Below are 21,317 nucleotides of genomic sequence, written 5' to 3'. Positions count from 1 at the left end.
AGAATCAAAAAATACGAAGACAGTGTAAGGAGTCTCTGGGACAACTTCAATCCAAATTATGGGGGTGCCAGAAGAAGAGAGCAAGATATTGAAAACCTATTTCAAGAAATAATGACAGAAAACTTCCCCTACCTGGTTACAGAAATAGACTTAGAGGTCCAGGAAGCACAGAGAACCTCAAACAAGAGGAATCCAAACAGGACCACACCAAGACACATCATAATTAAAATGCCAAGGGCAAAAGACAAAGAAAGAATCTTAAAAGCAGCAAGAGAAAAACAGTTAGTTACCTACAAGGGAGTACCCATACAACTGTCAACTGATTTCTCAACAGAAACTATGCAGGCCAGAAGAGAGTGGCAAGAAATACTCAAAGTGATGGATAGTAAAAACCTACAACCAAGATTACTCTACCCAGCAAAGCTATCATTTAGAATTGAAGGTCAGATAAAGACCTTCACAGACAAGAAAAAACTAAAGGACTTCATCACCACCAAACCAGTATTATATGAAGTGATGAAAGGAGGAGGAGGAGGAGGAGAAAAAGGTAAAGATAAAAAATAAGAATAACAAAGTGACAACAAATATATATCTATCAACAATTGAATCTAAAAATCAAATGAATAAAAATTCTGATGAACAGAATAAACTGATGAACGGAATAGAATCAGGGGCATGGAAATGGGGCAGACTGGTTATTCTCAGGGGGAAGAGAGTGGGGGGGGGGGTGCAGGAAGAGATTAGACAAAGATCATATATGCATGTATGCATTAACTATGGACACAGACAATAGGGTGGTGAAGGCCTGGGGTGGAGTGGGAACAAGATGGAGGGGAGCTATGAGGGGAAAGAACAGGGACATCTGTAATAATCTCAACAATCAAGATTTAAAAAAAAAAAAAAAAGTCCATAATAGTATAACAGAAATGAAAGGAATTGAAATCTGAGAACCTGAATTTGAGTCATATTTCACCACTATTTAACTCTATAATATAGGTAATTAATTTATGCTTCAGTTCCCTTATCTACGAGATAAATAACATATTCTTACTTTAAAGAGTTATGAGGATTAAATATAATAGCAAAATAAATTTTTATAAATTCTAAGAATACACAATTTTCAGTTATTTTTAGCATTTCTCTATGATCCCTTGACCTGAGAAATTCAGCATAGATTCAGAAAGTCAAGGCATTTAGAGTGAAACAGCTAGAAAACAGATTCAAAGCAACATGCAAATAAATGCTTGGTATTAAAAAATAAAAAGTAAAATAGGATAAATTTGGTTAGAAAATGAGGAAAAAGTAAAAAAAAAAAAAAAAAAAACATTTAATGAGACCTCATTTAGTGCCATCAACTTTCAAAAACAATCTTATTTAACAGCCAACACCATTGAATCTAATGGGTATTATTTCCCCTTATTCTACAAAGAAGGAAATAAAAGTTCAAAAATAATAATTTACCCAAAGTCACCCAGCTGTATAGTGTTGTTTTTAATTCAAGCCCAGATTTCTCAGACTCCAAAATCCATATTTAAGAGGCATCAACACTTGAGTTGGGTTCTGAGGAAAGAGAAGGAGTGGTACAACACTGCATGGAAAATAAAGTAAATCCGCACCAAAACCTAGTCTGGAACATCATTCAAGGTCTGGCTGGAAAAAGATGTAAACACAAGATAAACAAAGAGAGTTTAACAAAGAAACCATTTACAAAGGTGTGAACAGAATCAGGGATAAGGAAAACCCCCAGCGCTAACAATAGCAGAAACCTGTTACCTTTCTCTCATGGAGGTTGAGGATTACTTGAGCCTCTCTAGGCATGAAGGATCATGGGGAGAGAGCAGTTACCAAAACATGGAAAATGTAAAGGTAGCTTTAAGAGAAGAAGAATTTAATATCCCAAGCTTACTCTTCTCCCACTCTGTGATTTCTGCCAGTGTCTCTCATTGGCACTCAGTTGCCAGCCAGAGAATAAGGAAGGATGTTGATTAAGTCCATAAAGGTCAGCATTTTAGAATTCTAGCTTTTAGGTATCAGCCATATTAGAGGTAGACTCTTGTTATTACTAAAGACTATGACTACAGAACAGAATACTTTATACAGAGATCAATAAATCTGAATAAGGAGATGTGGGACTTCAAGCAGAAAGAGAAAGTATGCTTCACCTCCAAAGACTGGAACTTAATCTTGCTTTTTTACCTAATTTCCCAGAAAATACTTTTTAAAATACAATATATTGGACAATCTAAATTGTTCAATGTAATGGTCATTTTACCAGTTACTTTCCAATATTTTATAAATGATTTTTCATTACTACCGCATGGAGAAAGATGTCAGAAGCATTATTTCTTAGAAAGTAAAGGACCTTACAAAGTTAAAATGCTGTGCAAAATAATATTTTATCATTAGGCAAACTCACTTCAATTTTCTAAACACCTTTGGAAATCATGCAAATCTATGGTATCTCTGTGTATGCTGTCAAATCCATCCATTAATTCAACATTTAATGTACACCTGTTAGAAGAGCTCTGTTCATGGTAATGGTGAGATAAAGAAATTAAAAATATAGTCTCTGCAAGAATGTCATAGCCAAGCAAAAGTTGTTTTTTGTCTTGTCCCCATTAGTAAAATACTTAATTGTTTAGGAAGAGAACTAAAGTTCATTTCTATTGTTATTTTCATGATGTTTATGAGTTGAAGAAATTCATATCACATAGTAGGTAGGCACTGAACATTTTTATTGAATAAGTGAAAAATGAATGGTAGAATCACAATACCTGGTAGGTGGTAAATGGAAAATATTGCCATGTTCTTTAAGGTTGCTTCCCTTCATTTGTGCTCCTTTTTTTCTATTTAAATCACCTTTCTTTGCTATGATCTTGACTAACTCTCACTCATTTAGTTAAATAACCTTCGCAAATATTACATATAGAGAAGTTACAAATTACAAATGCATATCTCGATAATTTTTTTAGAAACCAGCACATATATATTTAGCCCTCTGAACAAGAAACAAAAAACCAAACCCCAAAAAGCCCCTTTCCAAGCACTACCCACATTCCAATGGCAATGAGCATTCTGACTTTTATACTATAGGTTAGTTTTATTTTCTTTTAAGTTTACATGAATGGGATCATACACTGTGTACTCTTTTTGTCTATATCCTTTTTCTTGACATTATTTTTGTGAGATTCTTCTATGTTGTTGCATGTAGTTATAGTTCACTTGTTCTCAATGCTATATGGTATTCCAAAATATAGGTATTACTATAACCTAATTTATCAATTCTACTATTTATAATCATTTGAATGATCTGCAAAGCTTGATTACTACAAATTGTACCACATGGGATATTTTATATGCCTTTTTGGAAAATGTATACATTTCTGGTACAAAAAAACTGACATTATCTGTTAGAGCAAAAGGTATAAGTATGTTAGCTCTGGTAGTACTTTTACAGTATTTTTCCACAAGTGTTTGACCAATTTACACTCCCATCAACAGTATATAGATTTCTAGTCCAAATTGGTTGTTTTGTTCTGTTTTGTTTGGGGGTGGGGGTGTTGTTTTTTTAATATATATATATTGATTGATTGATTTCAGAGAGGAAGGGAGCGGGAGAGAGAGGAACATTAGTGATGAGAGAGAATCACTGATGGGCTTTCTGATACAGGCCCCACACTGAGCCCTGACCAGGAATCAAACTGTGGTTCATAGGTCGATGCTCAACCACTGAGCCACGCCGGCCAGACTAGTCCAAATTGTTTTTAATGATTCAGGTTAAGCTTAGTTATTCCTTTTGGAATTATCTCCTGATCACGCCAATCCTTCAGTTTCCCTTCACCTGTGCTGCTAAATTACTCTCCCATTTTTGCATACCTCTTTATATAACTGACTTGAGGCCCAGTGCATGAAAATTCATGCACTGGAGGGAAAGTCCCTCAGCCTGACCTGCCCCCTCTCAGAGTCCAGGAGTTCTCAGGGGCGGGAGGTGACCTGGCGATCAGGGGAAGGCTACACCCCATCACACCTCTGCTGCTGCCACTGCTGGCAGCACAAGCCTTGGCCAGACCTGGCTACCTGAGCCTCTGGCCAGCCCTGGTTACCTGTGCCTCGGGCTGGCCCTGGACGGCTGGGGGTCTGAGGGGACTGGGCGCCACCATCTTGTGGCTGTGGGCGCTGCCATCTTTGAGGGTGGGGCAGTCAATTAGCATATTCCCTCCTTATTAGCTATGGGCACCACCATCTTTGAGGGTGGGGCAGTCAATTAGCATATCCCCCCTTATTGGCTATGGGCGCCGCCATCTTTGCAATAGTGTTAGGGTCAATTAGCATATTCCCTCTTTATTAGATAGGATTTGTGTTTGTTTTTCTGTCTTCACCTCTATTATACAAGTTCCTTAAAGGCAGAAAGTATATCTTATTTACATTAGCTCTCCTAATAGGGCCTCACACAGAATGAGCTCTCAGAGAATATCTGCTAAATAAATGAATGTAATACATTATTTAATCTTACTTGTTTTTTATATAAGAAAATTAAAACCTAGGAAAGTTAAGTGCCCTAGGATAGGTCACCCAATACATCAGTAGCACAGTGGCATAGCTGGAGGTAGAGTCTGGGTCTCATGTCTCCTAATCCACTGCTCTTTCCACTACATTATCCTGCTTCCCTAAAAATTTTATTCTCACAATAAGCTTATAACAAAGTTTGGCTACACTTCTCTCTCTCAAAGGAGAAGGCAAAAGAGGCAGTAAAAATCTCCTGACAGCTGATGATAAGGTTATGGAACTTGTCTACATGCTGTGACATCTGGAAAAAAAATCTCTTAAATCCATAGATCCATATATTCCAAAATGTTGGCAATGGTCTGAATTTATAAACCCATAAAATGCTCTGAATTATTGGATGGTGCAGTATCTGATTTTAAAGGATTATATAGAGACAGAAAGAGATGAGACAACTGCCAGATATACCCTGACAGTTTGTAGTTATGACCTGATAGAGAAATCTGCCCAATAATATCCTAGTATTGAGATTTACGTTGAAATTTCATAAAGCATCAAAGCATATACACTGAGAAAGGGAAACAATAAAGCCATACGTAGCAGAATGAACACAGAGGATAAGCACAATTTGAAAGGAAAGGGTACTTATATCATCTGGCTTCTCTTTTGGGATAATCTAAGATCCTTCTGTAAATTATTTAAATTTACAAACCAAAAATAAATAAATACTTTAGACCAAAACAATTTTAATCAACAAATCCTTTTCAGTGCTGCCTATGTGCAGACTTAGGTGGATATGAAGAAATACAGCAGTTTTTATCACAACATTTTCCTGATCTCAAATCTTCAATGGATCTTCATTAGCATGAACAGAAAAGCTCCCACTGTTCAGCTGGACACTCAAGGTATTGACTTCAGCAGATTCCCAATCATTTAAATACCCTATTATCTCTCCAAAAGTAAAACCTTAATACTGGTTTACATACTCCTTGACATCCTATTTCACTACCTTTGGTCCTGCTCTTTCTTCACACCAAGTCTCTTACACTTGTCAGGTATTGACCCCATCATTTCACTGAAACTACTTTTCTCAAGATCCTTGATATCTTCCACATTGCTAAATCTTATAATCAATTCTCGCTCCTAAATTTACATGCCTTAATAGTAGCATTTGGAACAGTAGATCACTCTGTTAACCTTCAAACCTTTGTCTTTACTTAGTTTGATCATAGCATATTGATTTGGTTTTCCTCTAGCTTCACTGGCTGGCTGTTCCTTCTCAAGAATCTTTTGTAGGATTCTCTTCATCTCATGGATTTCTAAATATCTTCTTCCCCAGGTTAAGTCCTTGAACCTTTTCCCTTTTCAAATCACACTCATTCCTGTGGTAATATCCTCAGTCATATGGCTTTAAATACCATTTGTGTACATTGATGGCTCCCAAATTTATAACAGAGCTCAGACCTTTCCTCAAACTGGACTCATTTATCCAGCTGAATAGTCAACATCTCTATCTCTACTTTGATATCTAGTAAGTATCTCAAACTAAGCATGTCCAAAACCAGGCTCAGGTTCTTTCCTCTTCAACGTGTTCTTTCCATAATCTTTTCCATCTTATTCATATCAATTTCATGCTATCAGATGTTCAAATCAAAAAGTTTGAAGACATCCTCAGCGCCTCATTATTTCACATCCCAAATCCAATCTATCAGCAAATCTATTAGTTATGGTTCTAAATATTCCTAGAATCTATTTGTGCTCATTACCTCTATTGGGAGTACCTTGGTTAAAATGACCATAATCTCATCAGGATTATTTCGATGACCTCTTAACTGTTTTCTCTGCTTCTGTATTTCCTCCCATAAAGTCTGTTCTCTACACAGAGGCCAATTGGTACACTTTAAATTGTACCAATCCAGTGATCATGAACTTCTAATATTTTTCCCACTTCACCCATTATAAGTCCTTATATTGGCCCAGGAGACCTAATGTGATCTTGATCCAATTACCACTCTTAACTCATTTCCAATCGCCCCAAACTGCCCTCCCCTGCAGGCCTGGTTGCCCCTAACTGTCCTCCCCTGTAAGCCTGTTCCCTCCCAACTGCCCTCCCCTGCCAGTCTGGTGGCCCCCAACTGCCCTCTTCTGCCAGCCTGGTTGCCCCCAACTGCCCTCCCCTGCCATCCTGGTCGCCCCTAACTGCTCTCCCGTGCAGGCCTGGTCCCCCCAACTTCCCTCCATCCCCTGCAGGCCCGGTCGCCCCCAACTGTCTTCCCCTGCTGGCCTGGTCGCCCCTAACTGCCCTCCCCTGCCAGCCATATTGTGGCGGCCATCTTGTAACCACATGGGGCAGCCATCTTGTGCAAGGGTGTGATGGTCGATTTGCACATCACTTCTTTATTATATAGAATTAAGGTATTACATATGTGTCCTTATCCCCTCATGCCCCCCCCCGACCCACCAACTCATGCCCTCACCCCCCTATTGTCTGTGTCCATTGGTTGGACTTATATGCATGCATACAAGTCCTTTGGTTGATCTCCCCCTCTTACCCCCAACCTCCCCTAACTGCCCTCTGAGGTTTCACAGTCTGATCAATGCTTCTCTGTCTCTGGATCTGTTTTTGTTCATCGGTTTACATTGTTCATTATATTCCACTAATGAGTGAGATCATGTCATATTTATCTTTCTCTGACTGGCTTATTTCACTTAGCATAATGCTCTCTAGTTCCAGCCATGCTGTTGCAAATGGTAAGAATTCCTTTTTTTTTTTTTTTTTAATAAAGCGTAGTATTCCATTGTGTAGATGTACCACAGCTTTTTAATCCATTCAGCTGCTGATGGACACTTAGGCTGTTTCCAAATTGTGCTGCTATGAACATAGGGGTGCATATATCCTTTCTGATTGGTGTTTCTGGTTTCTTGGGATATATTCCTAGAAGTGGGATCACTGGGTCAAACGGGAGTTCCATTTTTAGTTTTTGAGGAAAGTCCATACTGTTCTCCACAGTGACTGCACCAGTGTGCATTCCCAACAGCAGTGCACGAGGGTTCCTTTTTCTCCACATCCTCTCCAGGACTTGTCACTTGTTGATTTGTTGATGATAGCCATTCTCACAGGTGTGAGATGGTACCGCATTGTCATTTTGATTTGCATCTCTCGGATGATTAGTGACTTTGAGCATGTTTTCATATGTCACTTAGCCTTCCTTATGTCCTCTTTCGAAAAGTATCTATTTAGTTCCTTTGCCCATTTTTTGATTGGGTTGTTTATCTTCCTTTTGTTAAGTTGTATGAGTTCCCTATAAATGTTGGAGATTAAACCCTTATCAGAGATAACATTGGCAAATATGTTCTCTCATGCAGTGGACTTTCTTGTTGTTTTGTTGATGGTTTCTTTTGCTGTGCAGGAGCTTTTTATTTTGATGTAATCCCAATTGTTTATTTTCTACTTAGTTTCCATTGCCTTAGGAGTTGTACTTGTAAAGATATTGCTATGACATATGTCTGATATTTTGCTGCCTATGGATTCTTCTAATATTTTTATGATTGCCTATCTTATGTTTAAGTTCTTTATCCATTTTGAGTTTATTTTTTTGTATGGTGTGAGTTGGTGGTCTAGTTTCTTTTTTTTTTTTTTGCATGTTTCTGTCCAATTTTCCCAACACCAGTTATTGAAGAGACTGTTTTGACTCCATTGTATGCTCTTGCCTCCTTTATCAAACATGAATTGAGCATAATGGCTTGGGTCAATTTCTGGGTTCTTTGTTCTGTTCCATTGGTCTATATGTCTGTTCTTGTGCCAGTACCAGGCAGTTTTGCGAACAGTGGCTTAGTAATATAGCTTGACCAACTGGCAAGCCACCAGAATAAAAACTAGAAACAAAAAAAATACCAGACATAAAGCCGGTAGCATAAATTGAGTTGTGGACAGGCAGTCATGCTACTGCCTTCCTACTGACACCCTATTATCAGAATGGGAAAAATACATACATTTGGAAAAGGAGAAGAGTAGTAGTTTGGAAAACAAGTTCAGTAAAGTAGCAAGATACAAAATAAATATGTAGAAATCAGTTGCATTTATATACCAATTAGAGGCCCAGTACATGAATGCATGCATGGGTGGCGTCCAGCCGTCCAGGGGGAGGGGCCACGGAAGGTTGGCCTCCAGCCCTCCCCCCATTAGGGCCCAATCAGAGCTAGGCCAGAGGGGGGAGGGACTGCGGGAGGTTGGCTGGCCGGCCCCGCCCCCATTGGGCTGGTTGGCTGGCTGCAGTGCACGTCATAGCAACTGGTCATTCTGGTCATTCAGGTCGCTTGGCTTTAATATAGATAGATAGATAGATAGATAGATAGATAGATAGATAGATAGATAGATAGATAATGAACTATCAGGAAGTGAAACTAAGAAAACAATCCCATTTACAGCTGCTTAAAAAAATAAAAAACCTAGAAATACATTTAACCAAGAATGTACTCAGAAAATTATAAGACAATGAACTAAGAAATTGAAGAAGATACAAATAAGTGTCAACACATACCATGTTTATGGACAGGAAAAATTTACATTATTAAAATGTCCATACTACCCCCAAGCAATCTATAAATTCAGCACAACTCCTATCAAGATACCAATGACATATTCCACAGACTAGATTTCAAAAATTTATATGGAACCACAGAAGACCCCAAGTAGCCCCAGAAATTTTGAGAAAGAAGAATAAAGTGGGAGGAATCATGCTATCTGGTATCAAACTATACTATAAGTCCACAGTAATCAAAATAGCATGGTACTATCATAAAAAGGCATATAGATCAATGGAATGGAATAGAGAGCCCAAATAAATCTATGACTCTATAGTCAATATTTAACAAAAAAGACAAAAACATACAATAAGCTAAGGATAGTCTTTTTAAAAAAAGGTGTTGAGAAACTTGGACAGATATGGGCAAAAAAATGAAACTAGACCCCCTTCTTATTCCAAGAGTAAATTTATTACAAGAATAAACTCAAAACACATCAAATATTTAAATGTTACACTCAAAACCATAAAAAAGCTAAAAGGAAACACAAGCAGTAAAATCTCGGACATTTCTCACAGCAATGTTTTTTTCTGATCTAATGCCTCGAGCAAGGGGAAAAAAACAAAACTATACATAAAACTAAAAAGTTTTGCAAAGCAAGGGAAACCATCAACAAAATAAAAAGACAACGCATTAAATAGGAGAACATTTTCACCAATGATACATCTGATAGGCTTAATATCCAAAATGTATAAGGAATTTATAAAACTTAACACCAAAAAAAATAAAAAATAAATAAATAAAATAAATTTAAAAAATAAACAATTGCCGTAACCGGTTTGGCTCAGTGGACAGAGCGTCAGCCTGCGGACTGAAGGGTCCCGGGTTCGATTCCAGTCAAGGGCATGTACCTTGGTTGCAGGCACATCCCCAGTGGGGGGTGCGCAGGAGGCGGCAGATCAATGTTTCTCTCTCATCGATGATTCTAACTCTTTATCCCTCTCCCTTCCTCTCTGTAAAAAATCAATAAAATATATTTTAAAAAAAATAAACAATTAAGAAATGGACAAAGGACCTGAATAGACACTTCTCCAAAAGAGGACATACAAATGGCCAATAGACATCCTATCTAATAATAGACAAACATAGTAATTAACTGTAACTTCGCTACCCTTCCCACTGGCTAATCAGGGCGATATGCAAATTAACAGCCAACCAAGATGGCGGCTGGCAGCCAGGCAGCTGAAGTGAATAGGAGGATTGCTTGCTCCAGGAATGGAGGAACCCAACGTTCCCCACCTGCCGCTGCTGGCCTCTGAGCTACAGTCTAAGAAACAATGTTGCAATTATAGAAGCTAAACAAGCTCCAGAAACCTGCTTTCAGCCAGCCGCAGCCTCAGAGCTGGAGCAGGGCCTCAGAGCTGGAGCCAGCTCTCAGCTCCAGTGATAGCTATAGAAGGTAAATAAATCCCAGAATGAAAAAATTAAATTAAAAAAACACACACACACAAAAAAAAAAACAGAAAAAAAGCAGAGGCTGGAGCTTCAGTCACCCGCCAGCCTGAAAACGGCCCTCAGCCCCTCACCCAGATTGGCCAGGCACCCCAATGGGGACCACCACCCTGAAGGGGGTGTGAGCAGCTGCAAACAGCCATCATCCCCTCATCCAGGCTGGCCAGGCACCCAAGCGGGACCCCCACCCTGATCCGGATCACCCTTCAGGGCAAACCAGCCGGCCCCCACCCATGCACCAGGCCTCTATCTTATATACTAAAAGGGTAATATGCAAACTGACCCTAACAGCAGAAGGACTGGGAATGACTGGTCACTATGACATACACTGACCACCGGGGGGCAGACGCTCAATGCAGGAGCTGCCCTCTAGTGGTAAGGGCGCTCTCAAATGGGAGGAGCTCTGCTCAGCCACAAGCCAGGCTGATGGCTGTCAGTACAGCGGTGGTGGTGGGTGCCTCTCCTGCCTCCTCAGCAGCGCTAAGGATGTCTGACTGCAGTTTAGGCCTGCTCCCCACTAGCAAGTGGACATCCCCCGAGGACTGCCAGACTAAGCCAGCAGGTGGTCATCCCCTGAGGGGTCCCAGACTGCGAGAGGGCACAGGCCGGGCTGAGGGACTCCCCCCTACCCCCTGAGTACATAAAATTTTGTGCACTGGGCCTCTAGTCCTAATAATAAACGAACATGGTAATTAACCATAACTTCGCTACCCTTCCCACTGGCTAATCAGCAAGATATGCAAATTGACTGCCAACCAAGATGGCGGCCAGCAGCCAGGCAGCTGAAGCGAACAGGAGGCTTGCTTGCTCCACTGAAGGAGGAAGCCAAGGTTCCCCGCCTGCCGCTGCCGCCCTCTGAGCTGCATTCTAAGAAAAACTGTTGCAATTATAGAATCTAAACAAACCCCAGAAACCTGCTTTCATCCAGCCAAGCCTGAGAACTGGAGCTGTAACAGTGTTTCAATTACAGAAGCCAAACAAATCCAGATCCCTGCTTTCAGCAGCCGAGGTCTCAGAGCTGGAGCGGGCTCTCAGATCCAGTGACAGCTATAGAAGATAAATAAATCCCAGAATAAAAAAAGAAAAGAAAAAAAGGAGAGGTTGGGAGCTTCAGTCACCCGCCAGCATGAAAACGGCGCTCAGCCCCTACCCAGATTGGCCAGGCACCCCAGTGGGGACCCCCACCCTGAAGGGGGTATAACCAGCTGCAAACAGCCATCACCCCCTCAACCAGGCTGGCCAGGCACCAAAGCAGGACCCCCACCCTGATCTGGGACACCCTTCAGGGCAAACCAGCCGGCCCCAACCCATGCACCAGGCCTCTATCCTATATAGTAAAAGGGTAATATGCCTCCTAGCACCAGGATCAGTGGAGCAGCGAGGCCTCCTGGCACCGGGATCAGCAGAGCCCCGAGACCTCCCGGCATTGGGATCAGCGGAGCTGCGAGGCCTCCCGGCACCGGGATCAGCAGAGCCACGAGACCTCCTGGCCTGGGATCAGCGGAGCCTCCCAGCACTGGGATCAGTGGAGCAGTGAGGCCTCTGGAGCAGCGTGACAGGGGGCAGCACCCAAACCCCCTGAACGCCCTGCAGCTCTGTGTGTGACGGGGGCGGGGCCACAAACTCCCTATCTGCCCTACTCTGTTCATGACAGGGGAAGGCACCCTAACACCCTGATCGGCCCTGCTCTGTGCCTGATAGGTGGGAGCTCCCCAAACCCCTGATCGGCCCTGCTCTGTGTGTAACAGGGTGTGGCACCCCAACCTCCCCATGGGCCCTGCTCTGTGTGTGACGGGGTGGAGCCGCAACCCCCCCATCCGCCCTGCCCTGAATATGACAGAGGGGAGTGCCCCAACCCCCTGATCGGCCCTACTCTGTGGGTGACAGGGGGTGGCGCCCCAACCCCCTTATCCGCCCTGCTCTGTGTGTGACAAGGGGCCGTGCCCCAATTCCCCTATCGGCCCTACTCTGTGCGTGACAGGGGGCAGTGCCCCAAACCCTTGATCAGCCGGCTCTGTATGTGACAGGGGTGGCGCCGCAACCTCCCCATCGAGCGTGCCTTGAGTGTGACAGGGGGCGGCGCCCCAACCCCCCAATTGGCCCTACTCTGAGCGTCACTGGGGGTGGCATCGCAACCTCCTGATCCGCCCTGCTCTGTGCATGACTGGGGCGGCGCCCCAACTCCCCAATCGGCCCTGCTCTGAACAGGACCAGGGGCTGCGGGGCAGGCACCTAGGGATTGGGCCTACCCTCTGCCACCCGGGAGCGGGCCTAAGCCAGCAGGTTGTTATCTCCCGAGGGGTCCCAGACTGTGAGAGGGCACAAGTGGGGCTGAGGGATAACCCCCCGCCAGTGCACAAATTTTTGAGCACCGGGCCTCTAGTCCTATCTAATAATAGACAAACATGGTAATTACCTCTGCCATGCTTCCCATTGGCTAATCAGGGCAATATGCAAATTAACTGCCAGCCAAGATGGCGGCCAGCAGCCAGGCAGCTGAAGCAAACAGGAGGCTTGCTTGCTCCAGTGAAGGAGGAGGCCAAGGTTTCCCGCCTGCCACTGCTGGCCTCTGAGCTGCACTCTAAGCAGCTATGTTGCAATTATAGAAGCTAAACAAACCCCATGCTTTCAGCCACCCGGGCGAGCTGGAGTTGCAACAGTGTTTCAATTATAGAATCCAAACAATCCCAGATCCCTGCTTTCAGCAGCCGAGGTCTCAGAGCTGGAGCCGAGCCTCAGAGCTAAAGCCGGCTCTCAGTTCCAGTGACAGCCATAGAAGGTAAATAAATCCCAGAATAAAAAAATAGAAAAAAAGGAGAGGTTGGGAGCTTCAGTCACCCGCCAGCCTGAAAACGGCCCTCAGCCCCTTACCCAGATTGGCCAGGCACCCCAGTGGGGACCCCCACCCTGAAGGGGGTGTGAGCAGCTGCAAACAGCCATCATCCCCTCATCCAGGCTGGCCAGGCACCCAAGCGGGACCCCTACCCTGATCCAGGATACCCTTCAGGGCAAACCAGCCGGCCCCCACCAGTGCACCAGGCCTCTATCCTATATAGTAAAAGGGTAATATGCCTCCCAGCACCGGGATCAGTGGAGCCGCGAGGCCTCCCAAACCCCAGATCAGCGGAGCCGCGAGGCCTCACGCCCCAGGATCAGTGGAGCCGCAAGGCCTCCCGGCACTGGGATCACCGGAGCCGAGAGGCCTCCTGGCACCCGGGTCAGCGGAGCCTCCCAGCACCAGGATCAGTGGAGCAGCGAGGCCTCCCAGCACCAGGATCAGTGGAGCAGCGAGGCCTCCCAGCACCAGGATCAGCAGAGCAGCGAGGCCTCACTGCCCCTGTGTCAAGTGGAGCCACGAGGCCTCCCAGTACTGGGATCAGCGGAGCAGCAAGGCCTCCTAGCACCGGGATCAGCTGAGCAGCGAGGCCTCACTGCCTGGTGTCAAGCGGAGCCGCGAGGCCTTCCAGCACTGGGATCAGCGGAGCCGCGAGGCCTCCTGGCCCGTGGAGCAGCGTGACAGGGGGCAGTGCCCAAACCCCCTGATCGCCCTGCAACTCTGTGTGTGACAGGGGGCGGGGCAACAACCTCCCTATCTGCCCTGCTTTGTTCGTGACAGGGGGGTGCTCCCCAACCCCCTGATCGGCCCTGCAGGACACCACCCCCCTGCCAGTGCTCAAATTTTTGTGTACCGAGCCTCTAGTCCTATATAATAAAAGCCTAATTTGCTAAGTGTCTAGTCATCCAGTTGTCCATTCAACCAATCAAAGCTTAATATGCTAATGAAATGCTAAGGCTGCTCATGTGCTTACTATGTTGTGTAATGACCACGAGGGGGCAGACGCTCAATGCAGGAGCTGTCCTCTGGTGGTCAGTGCACTCCCACAGGGGGAACGCTGCTCAGCCAGGAGCCAGGCTCAGAGCTGGCAAGCACAGCAGTGGTGGCAGGAGCTGCAGCGCTAAAGATGTCTGAATGATGATTTTGGCCCGCTACCCATGACAGGGGAACCATCAGTTGGACATCCCCTGAGGACTCCCAGACTGCAAGAGGATGCAGGCTAGGCTGAGGGACCCTCCCTAAGTGCACACATTTCATGCACTGGGCCTCTAGTATAAAATAATGCTGAACTTCACTAATCATCAGAGAAATGCAAATTAAAACCATAATGAGATGTCACCTCAAACCTGTCCAAATGGCTATCAACAATAAGTCAACAAACTACAAGTGCTGGTAAGGATGTGGAGAAAAAGGAACCCTTGCGTACTGTTAGTAGGAATGCAGACTGGTACACCCACAGTAGAAAACAATATGGAGTTACCATAAAAAATTAAAAATGGAACTGTCTTATAACCCAGCAATTCCACTTCTAGGAATATATCAAAAAAAAACAAAAAAAAAAAACACTAATTTGAAAGAACATATGCACCCCTGTGTTCACTGCAGCATTATTTACAATAGCAAGATTTGGATGCAGCTCAAGTGTCCATATGTAGATGAGTGGACAAAAAGGCATGGTACCTTTACACAATGGACTACTACTCAGCCATAAAAAAAGAAGGAAATCTTACTTTTCCTGACAGCATGGATGGATCTGGAGAGTATTGTGGTAAGTGAAATAAACCAATCAGAGAAAGACAAGTGGAATCTAATGAACAAAATAAAGTAATAAAGTGGAGACAGACTAATGGTTACAGAAAACAGACTAACAGCTGTCAGAGGGGATGGTGTTAGGGACTGAGTGAGAAGGGTTAAGGGATTAAGCAAAGTAAAAAAAGAAAAGACTCACGGACACAGAAAACAGTATGGTGATTGCCAGAGGGTAGGGAGGGAAAGTAGAAGAAGGTAAAAGGGGGATAAGTGGTGATGGAAGGAGCCTTGACTTGGGGTGATAAACCATCAATATAATATACAGATGATGTATTGTAGAACTGTATACCTGAAACCTATATAATTTTTTTAAACAATGTCACCCAAATAAATTCAATAGAAAAGTGATAGCAAACATTAATTCTATGAGTGGCCCTATTCTATATACTTGACATATATTAAATCCTCACAACAATCTAATAAGGGAGTTATCATATTATTTTTTTTTTAGAAATGAGAAACACAGAGAATTTATGGATTTGCCAAAGGCCATAGAGCTATCAAGTGGTAGAGCTTGGATCCAAATCCAAGAAGCCTGATTCTTGCTCCAGGAAGTTCTATTTACTCATTTATAAAACAGACATTACTCCGGACTTCCTAAATGCCAGACACTAGGGTAGATACTGTAGATACAAAGATGAATAAGGGAGCTTCTGCCTTCACAGTAGCAGAATAGAAGGGCAGATGAATAAAACAACATGGTAAATGCTAAAACAGAGGAATTGGTTTAGAGGTTCCTGAAATTTGAGGAAATCAAGGAAGTTTTCACCAGTCTGGCTGTTGTTGCTCAGTGGTGGTTGAGCATCAACCCACGAACCAAGAGGTCACTGGTTCAATTCCCCGCCAGGGCATATGCCTAGGTTGCAGGCTCAATCCCCAGTAGGAAGCATGCAGGAGGTGGCCTCATTGATGTTTCTATCTCTCTACTCCTCTCTTTTAAAATAAATAAAAACAAAAATTATTTTAAAAAGAAAGAAAAAAGTTTTCATCAATAGCATTTGAATTGAGCTTTGAAACAGAATAAAGGCAACTTGAAAAAGATGTAAAGGCATTTCAGGCAGCAGGTTCAATATGAACAAAGATATGGAAGTACATATATGCATGAAATACACCATGAAAACATGTCCGTTTAGCATAATTGCAGAACTGAGACGATGAGGAAAAGTAGCATAAGAAAGGCCAGCCACTATCTCTCCAGCAACGTCAGTAGGGCTATGCCATTCAAATAAACACCCTGTTGAGCCTAATCTTCCCAAAGTCTCAGAAAAGCACACATAAAGATATAGTCATTTATTTAAACCCCCAACACACTATACTTTTAGCAAACAACAGAATGAAGCTTTACTCATTAGATAACTCACTTCAATGTAGCTTTTGTTAAGATTCAGGTGTTATTCTTATAATAGAACACTGTTGCCAAGGTGATAGAAACTTAAACAATGAAATAAATATAACTGCAATAAACACATTCTGAGAAGACAGCACCAACTGCAAGTTCCCTCTGCAGAAGAAACTCAGGGCAGCTGAGACAGCTGAACAGTCTCTTTAAGGTAAGCAGGAGCTATCACACCACAGCTGAGAGGGTGTATGATCTTCAGATCTTTCTACCTCAGCAAGTCGATTTACTTAGTGCTTCTTGGCAGTTTTGCATGCAGTTCTTGCTACTGTACCTCCTATCCTGCTTACGAAAATGTCCTTTTTTATGTAGCAGAAGCTTAAAACAGCTGACATTGTAAAGATGGAAAAGCAGTCTGCTTTGGCAAAGGATCATACAGTATCACATTCTACTACATGGTCTCCTTCCATGAATTTACTCCTGGGATTTGCCTATTGCCCAAAGGAGATCTCCAAAGAAGGCTTAGGATGGATGTGTTTTCATAATGAGAGAGAAGATTAAAACCTTTACATTCACCTCTTGCATATAACTTCGTTTTTGTAGAGAATTTTTCACACTCCCTTTTTTCTGAGGGGAAGATGTAATAATCTTTGTGTATAATCCAGTGCATATTGCGGGACATAGTAACAGCAGCACTGCTTTGCATTTTCTACATTGCTTTAGAGTTTGTCAAGTTCTTTTGCATACACTGCCTTATGCAATCTTTATATCAACCTGTGATGTAGATATTATTTTATTACAACCACCATTTTATGAGTGATAAAATAAGAGTCATGGAGCACAAATGCAGATGATCTAAAAACTACTATTTGGCTTCAGATAACATTAAATGATTGCTTCAATGTCATATACATTTAAAAAATTATCTGTAACTATGGTTAATATTAAAATCTAGTATAACATCATAAAAAAATAAGTGCTTTGTAATCATATACTCTAGCCCCTTTTTCAGGTCTGATTCTAACTCTAATCGGGTAACCTAGGACAAGTGACAAGCCTCTGAACTTGTTTCCTTATATAACAAATAAAAGATGTATTTTAGGACTTTGTGCAAGAATTAAATTATATAGCATGTTATAAAGTGTCCTTAGGAGAATCCTTGAGGTGCGACTCAATAAATTACACTAATTTTGCTTTATTTTGGTGGTTGTTGGTATTGCTATTGTTATTATATAGAGACTAGAGACCCGGTGCATGAAATTCATGCATGGGAGGGGGGTCCTTAACCCGGCCTGCACCCTCTCACAAACCGGGACCACTGGCTCCTAACTGCCCACCTGCCTGCCTACCTGATCACCCCTAACCACTCTGCCTGCCTGCCTGATGCCCCTAACTGCTCCCCTGCCTGCCTGATCACTCCTAACCCCTCTTCCTGCCTGCCTGATGCCCTTAACTGCTCCCCTGCCTACCTGATCAACCCTAACCTCTCTGCCTGCCTGCCTGATTGCCCCTAACCACCTCTGCCTGCTAGCCTGATCACCCCCAACTGCTCTCCCCTGCCAGCCTGGTCGCCCCTAACTGCCCTCCCCTGCTGGCCTGGTTGCCCCTAACCATCTCTGCCTCAGCCCCCGCCACCATGACTTTGTCTGGAAGGATGTCCAGATGGATTTCTGGAAGACGTCTGGTCTAATGAGCATATTACCCTTTTATTAGTATAGATTGCCAGATAGTAAAGTTTAATCAGACTAGGGCAAAAAAAGGGGGGGGGGAGAGATATTTAAGTGAAAACAATTGTGAATCAAGTTAATGTCTTCACACTTTATTTTTCACTTTTAGAATGTTATTTTGTGCAGACAATTGTAATAGTCTTGGATTAGCATGAATCCATATTGCTAAATAATTTGGGGGTCTATATGGGTATTCTCAAATTTTATCACCACAAAATGAAATAAGCTATCAATAAATGTGAGGAAGTCAAAATTTAAAAATGAAAACTTATCACATGAGCCCAAAGCACTTCTTTCTCATAATGTTTCCAACTGTAATGGAACCTAAATGTCCATCACTGTACTTATTCTTTCTACTTAGATGCTTTTGAATGTGTTAGTACATTTCTGCCATAGATGCAATTTAAATGATAAACAAGATCAACACAAATTATCTTTCCTTGTTTACTTTATCATATAAATTACTAGAATTTTTCAAGAAAGAAAAATAGAAAGGAGCAATTGGAGTATGATTTGCCTTATAATGTGGTCTCCCACGATGATATTAACCATATTAGCAAGTAATATATGAATATGTCGTAGAGGAAAAAGAAGCTTTAAAATTTAAGTAACATTTTTATAATGGAAAATATCAAACATAGACAAAACATAGAGAATACATTAATGAACTCCCTGTGCCTGTCACCCAGTTTCAACAATGACCATTCAGTGGCCAATCTTGTTTCCTGTACAAACCTGCACATCTTCCTCTCCACACTCCTTGAATCCTCTTAAATCATATCTCAGTCATCATATAATTTAATTCATTAACATTTTAACTCTAAAATATAATGGCTTTTCTAAAATTTGCAACCATACCATTATTATGCTCCCAAAATGAACAATACATTCTCAAAATTATTGAATATCCAGTAGCTCACATTTTCCCAAGTGACTCATAATTTCACTTTTTAGCAGTTTAAAATTGGTTGTATGTCCAAAGTTTTATATGTTTTTCAATCTTTCTCTCTTCCTTTACTATTTGTTGAAGGTCACTTTTCTTCTCTTTTTTTTTGTCTGATTTTTTTTTATTGCTTAAAATATTACAAGTAGTACATTTGTCTCCTTTCCCCCCCACCCTCACTTGACCTTCCCCCAGCCTCCCCTACCCCCCAGTGTCTTGTGTCCATTGGTTATGCTTATATGCATGCATACAAGTCGTTTGGTTGATCTCTTACCCCCCCCCCCAAACCCTCTCCTGCCTTCCCACTGCAGTTTGACAGTCTGTTTAATGCTGCTCTGCCTCCGTATCTATTTTTGTTCATCAGTTTATAATGGTCTTTATTATCTATAAATGAGTGAGATCATGTGGTATTTTTATTTCACTGACTGGCATATTTCACTTAGCATAATGCTCTCTAGTTCCATCCATGCTGTTGCAAATGGTAAGAATTCCTTCTTTTTTACAGCAGCATAGTATTCCATTATGTATATGTACCACAGTTTTCTAATCCATTCATCCGTTGATGGGTACTTAGGTTGTTTCCAAATCTGAGAAGTCTTCTTGGACGGATTGCCCAGAGGAAGAGCCGAAGGAACTCCTTTGTCACACCTTATGTGATATTTTAGAAAGTGCTTGTTGTGACAACTCTGGATCATACTGCTTCATTTCATGGTTAAGAGGAAAGACAGCCGAGGAAAACGCTAGTATTTCTGGGAGTCCTGCAGAGTCTAGTTGCCAAGTGGAACATTCTTCTTCTGCCTTAGCTGTCAAAGAGCTTGGCTTTGAGCGATTTCATTCATTAATTCAGAAAAGATCATTCGGAAGTTTATCCAAATTAAAAGATGCTGTCTTGGACCAGTATTCAATGTGGAGAGGCAAATTTGGAGTATTGCTTTTTCTGTATCTGTGTTATTGACAAAGGGCATTGAAAACATAAAAAAATGAAATTGAAGATTCAACTGAACCTTTGATAGATCCTGTGTATGGACATGGCAGTCAAAGCTTAATTAACCTCTTATTGACGGGACATGCTGTTTCTAATGTATGGGATGGTGATAGAGAATGCTCAGGAATGAAACTTCTTGGTACACATGAACAAGCAGCTGTAGGGTTCTTAACCTAAGATACTGTAAGGTTGGTCTTGCTTGAAATCTCCAAAATTCCCTATTTGGGTTGTTGGCAGTGAAACTCACCTCACCATATTTTTTGCCAAGGATATGGCTTTGGTTGCCCCGAGACTCCTTCAGAACAAGCCAGGCGAGTTTTTCAAACCTATGACCCAGAAGATAATGGATTCATACCTGATTCACTTCTAGAGGATGTGATGAAAACGTTGGACCTTGTTTCAGATCCTGAATATATAAATCTCATGAAGAATAAATTAGATCCAGAAGGATTAGGAATCGTACTATTGGGTCCATTTCTTCAAGAATTTTTTTCCTGATCAGGGCTCCAGTGGTCCAGAGTCTTTTACTGTCTACCACTACAATGGACTGAAGCAGTCAAATTATAATGAAAAGGTCATGTATGTGGAAGGGACCGCAGTTATTATGGGTTTTGAAGATCCCATGCTACAAACAGATGACACTCCTATTTAAACGCTGTCTTCAAACCAAATGGCCATACACTGAATTACTCTGGACCACAGATCCTCTCCTTCACTAAACTGATTTGCATAAGCATTTAAAAGGAAGATTGTAATAGCAGATGTTGAAAGAGGGTTTGTAAGACTGGCAATTGGCTATACACTGGTATCACTGACTAATTGTAAATAACATAAGAACACATTGTCAGTGTTTAAGATATGTTTAAATTATTTATGTTAAAATTTACCCTATTTTAACTCTGTGTGTGAAATTTAATAGCAAAATTAAGCTTTAATCAAAGTTCACCACTTTTGCAGTTGGATAATTGGTCATTTATCAAATTACAAATATTTAATACTATAGCATTTGTATATTGAGTATCAAAGTTACTATTTATAAACTTCTATTTTGGGGTTTTATTTCATTCAGGTATATTATATTGTTTAAATGATTCTGGCTTGCAATATATCAGCCTCCATATTTATATGCAGAGTTAATTTTT

General features: G+C 42.0%; 1 protein-coding gene and 1 pseudogene across 2 annotated transcripts in view; one reads left to right on the top strand and one right to left on the bottom strand.

The window, feature by feature from the left end:
- Positions 1-21,317, bottom strand: part of AGBL4 (AGBL carboxypeptidase 4) — a 999,231-nt gene that overhangs the window by 829,199 nt on the left and 148,715 nt on the right. The window lies entirely within an intron of this gene.
- LOC308515189 (ubiquitin carboxyl-terminal hydrolase MINDY-3-like) lies at positions 18,623-20,899 on the top strand (annotated as a pseudogene). Its single transcript has one exon. The product of its transcript is annotated as a ubiquitin carboxyl-terminal hydrolase MINDY-3-like (transcript).

Source organism: Myotis nattereri (assembly GCF_964212035.1).
Source record: "Myotis nattereri genome assembly, chromosome: 3".
NCBI classification, from domain to species: Eukaryota; Metazoa; Chordata; class Mammalia; order Chiroptera; family Vespertilionidae; genus Myotis; species Myotis nattereri.
Note: the sequence above shows the minus strand (reverse complement) of the source record. Positions and strands in the feature narration are given on the sequence as shown.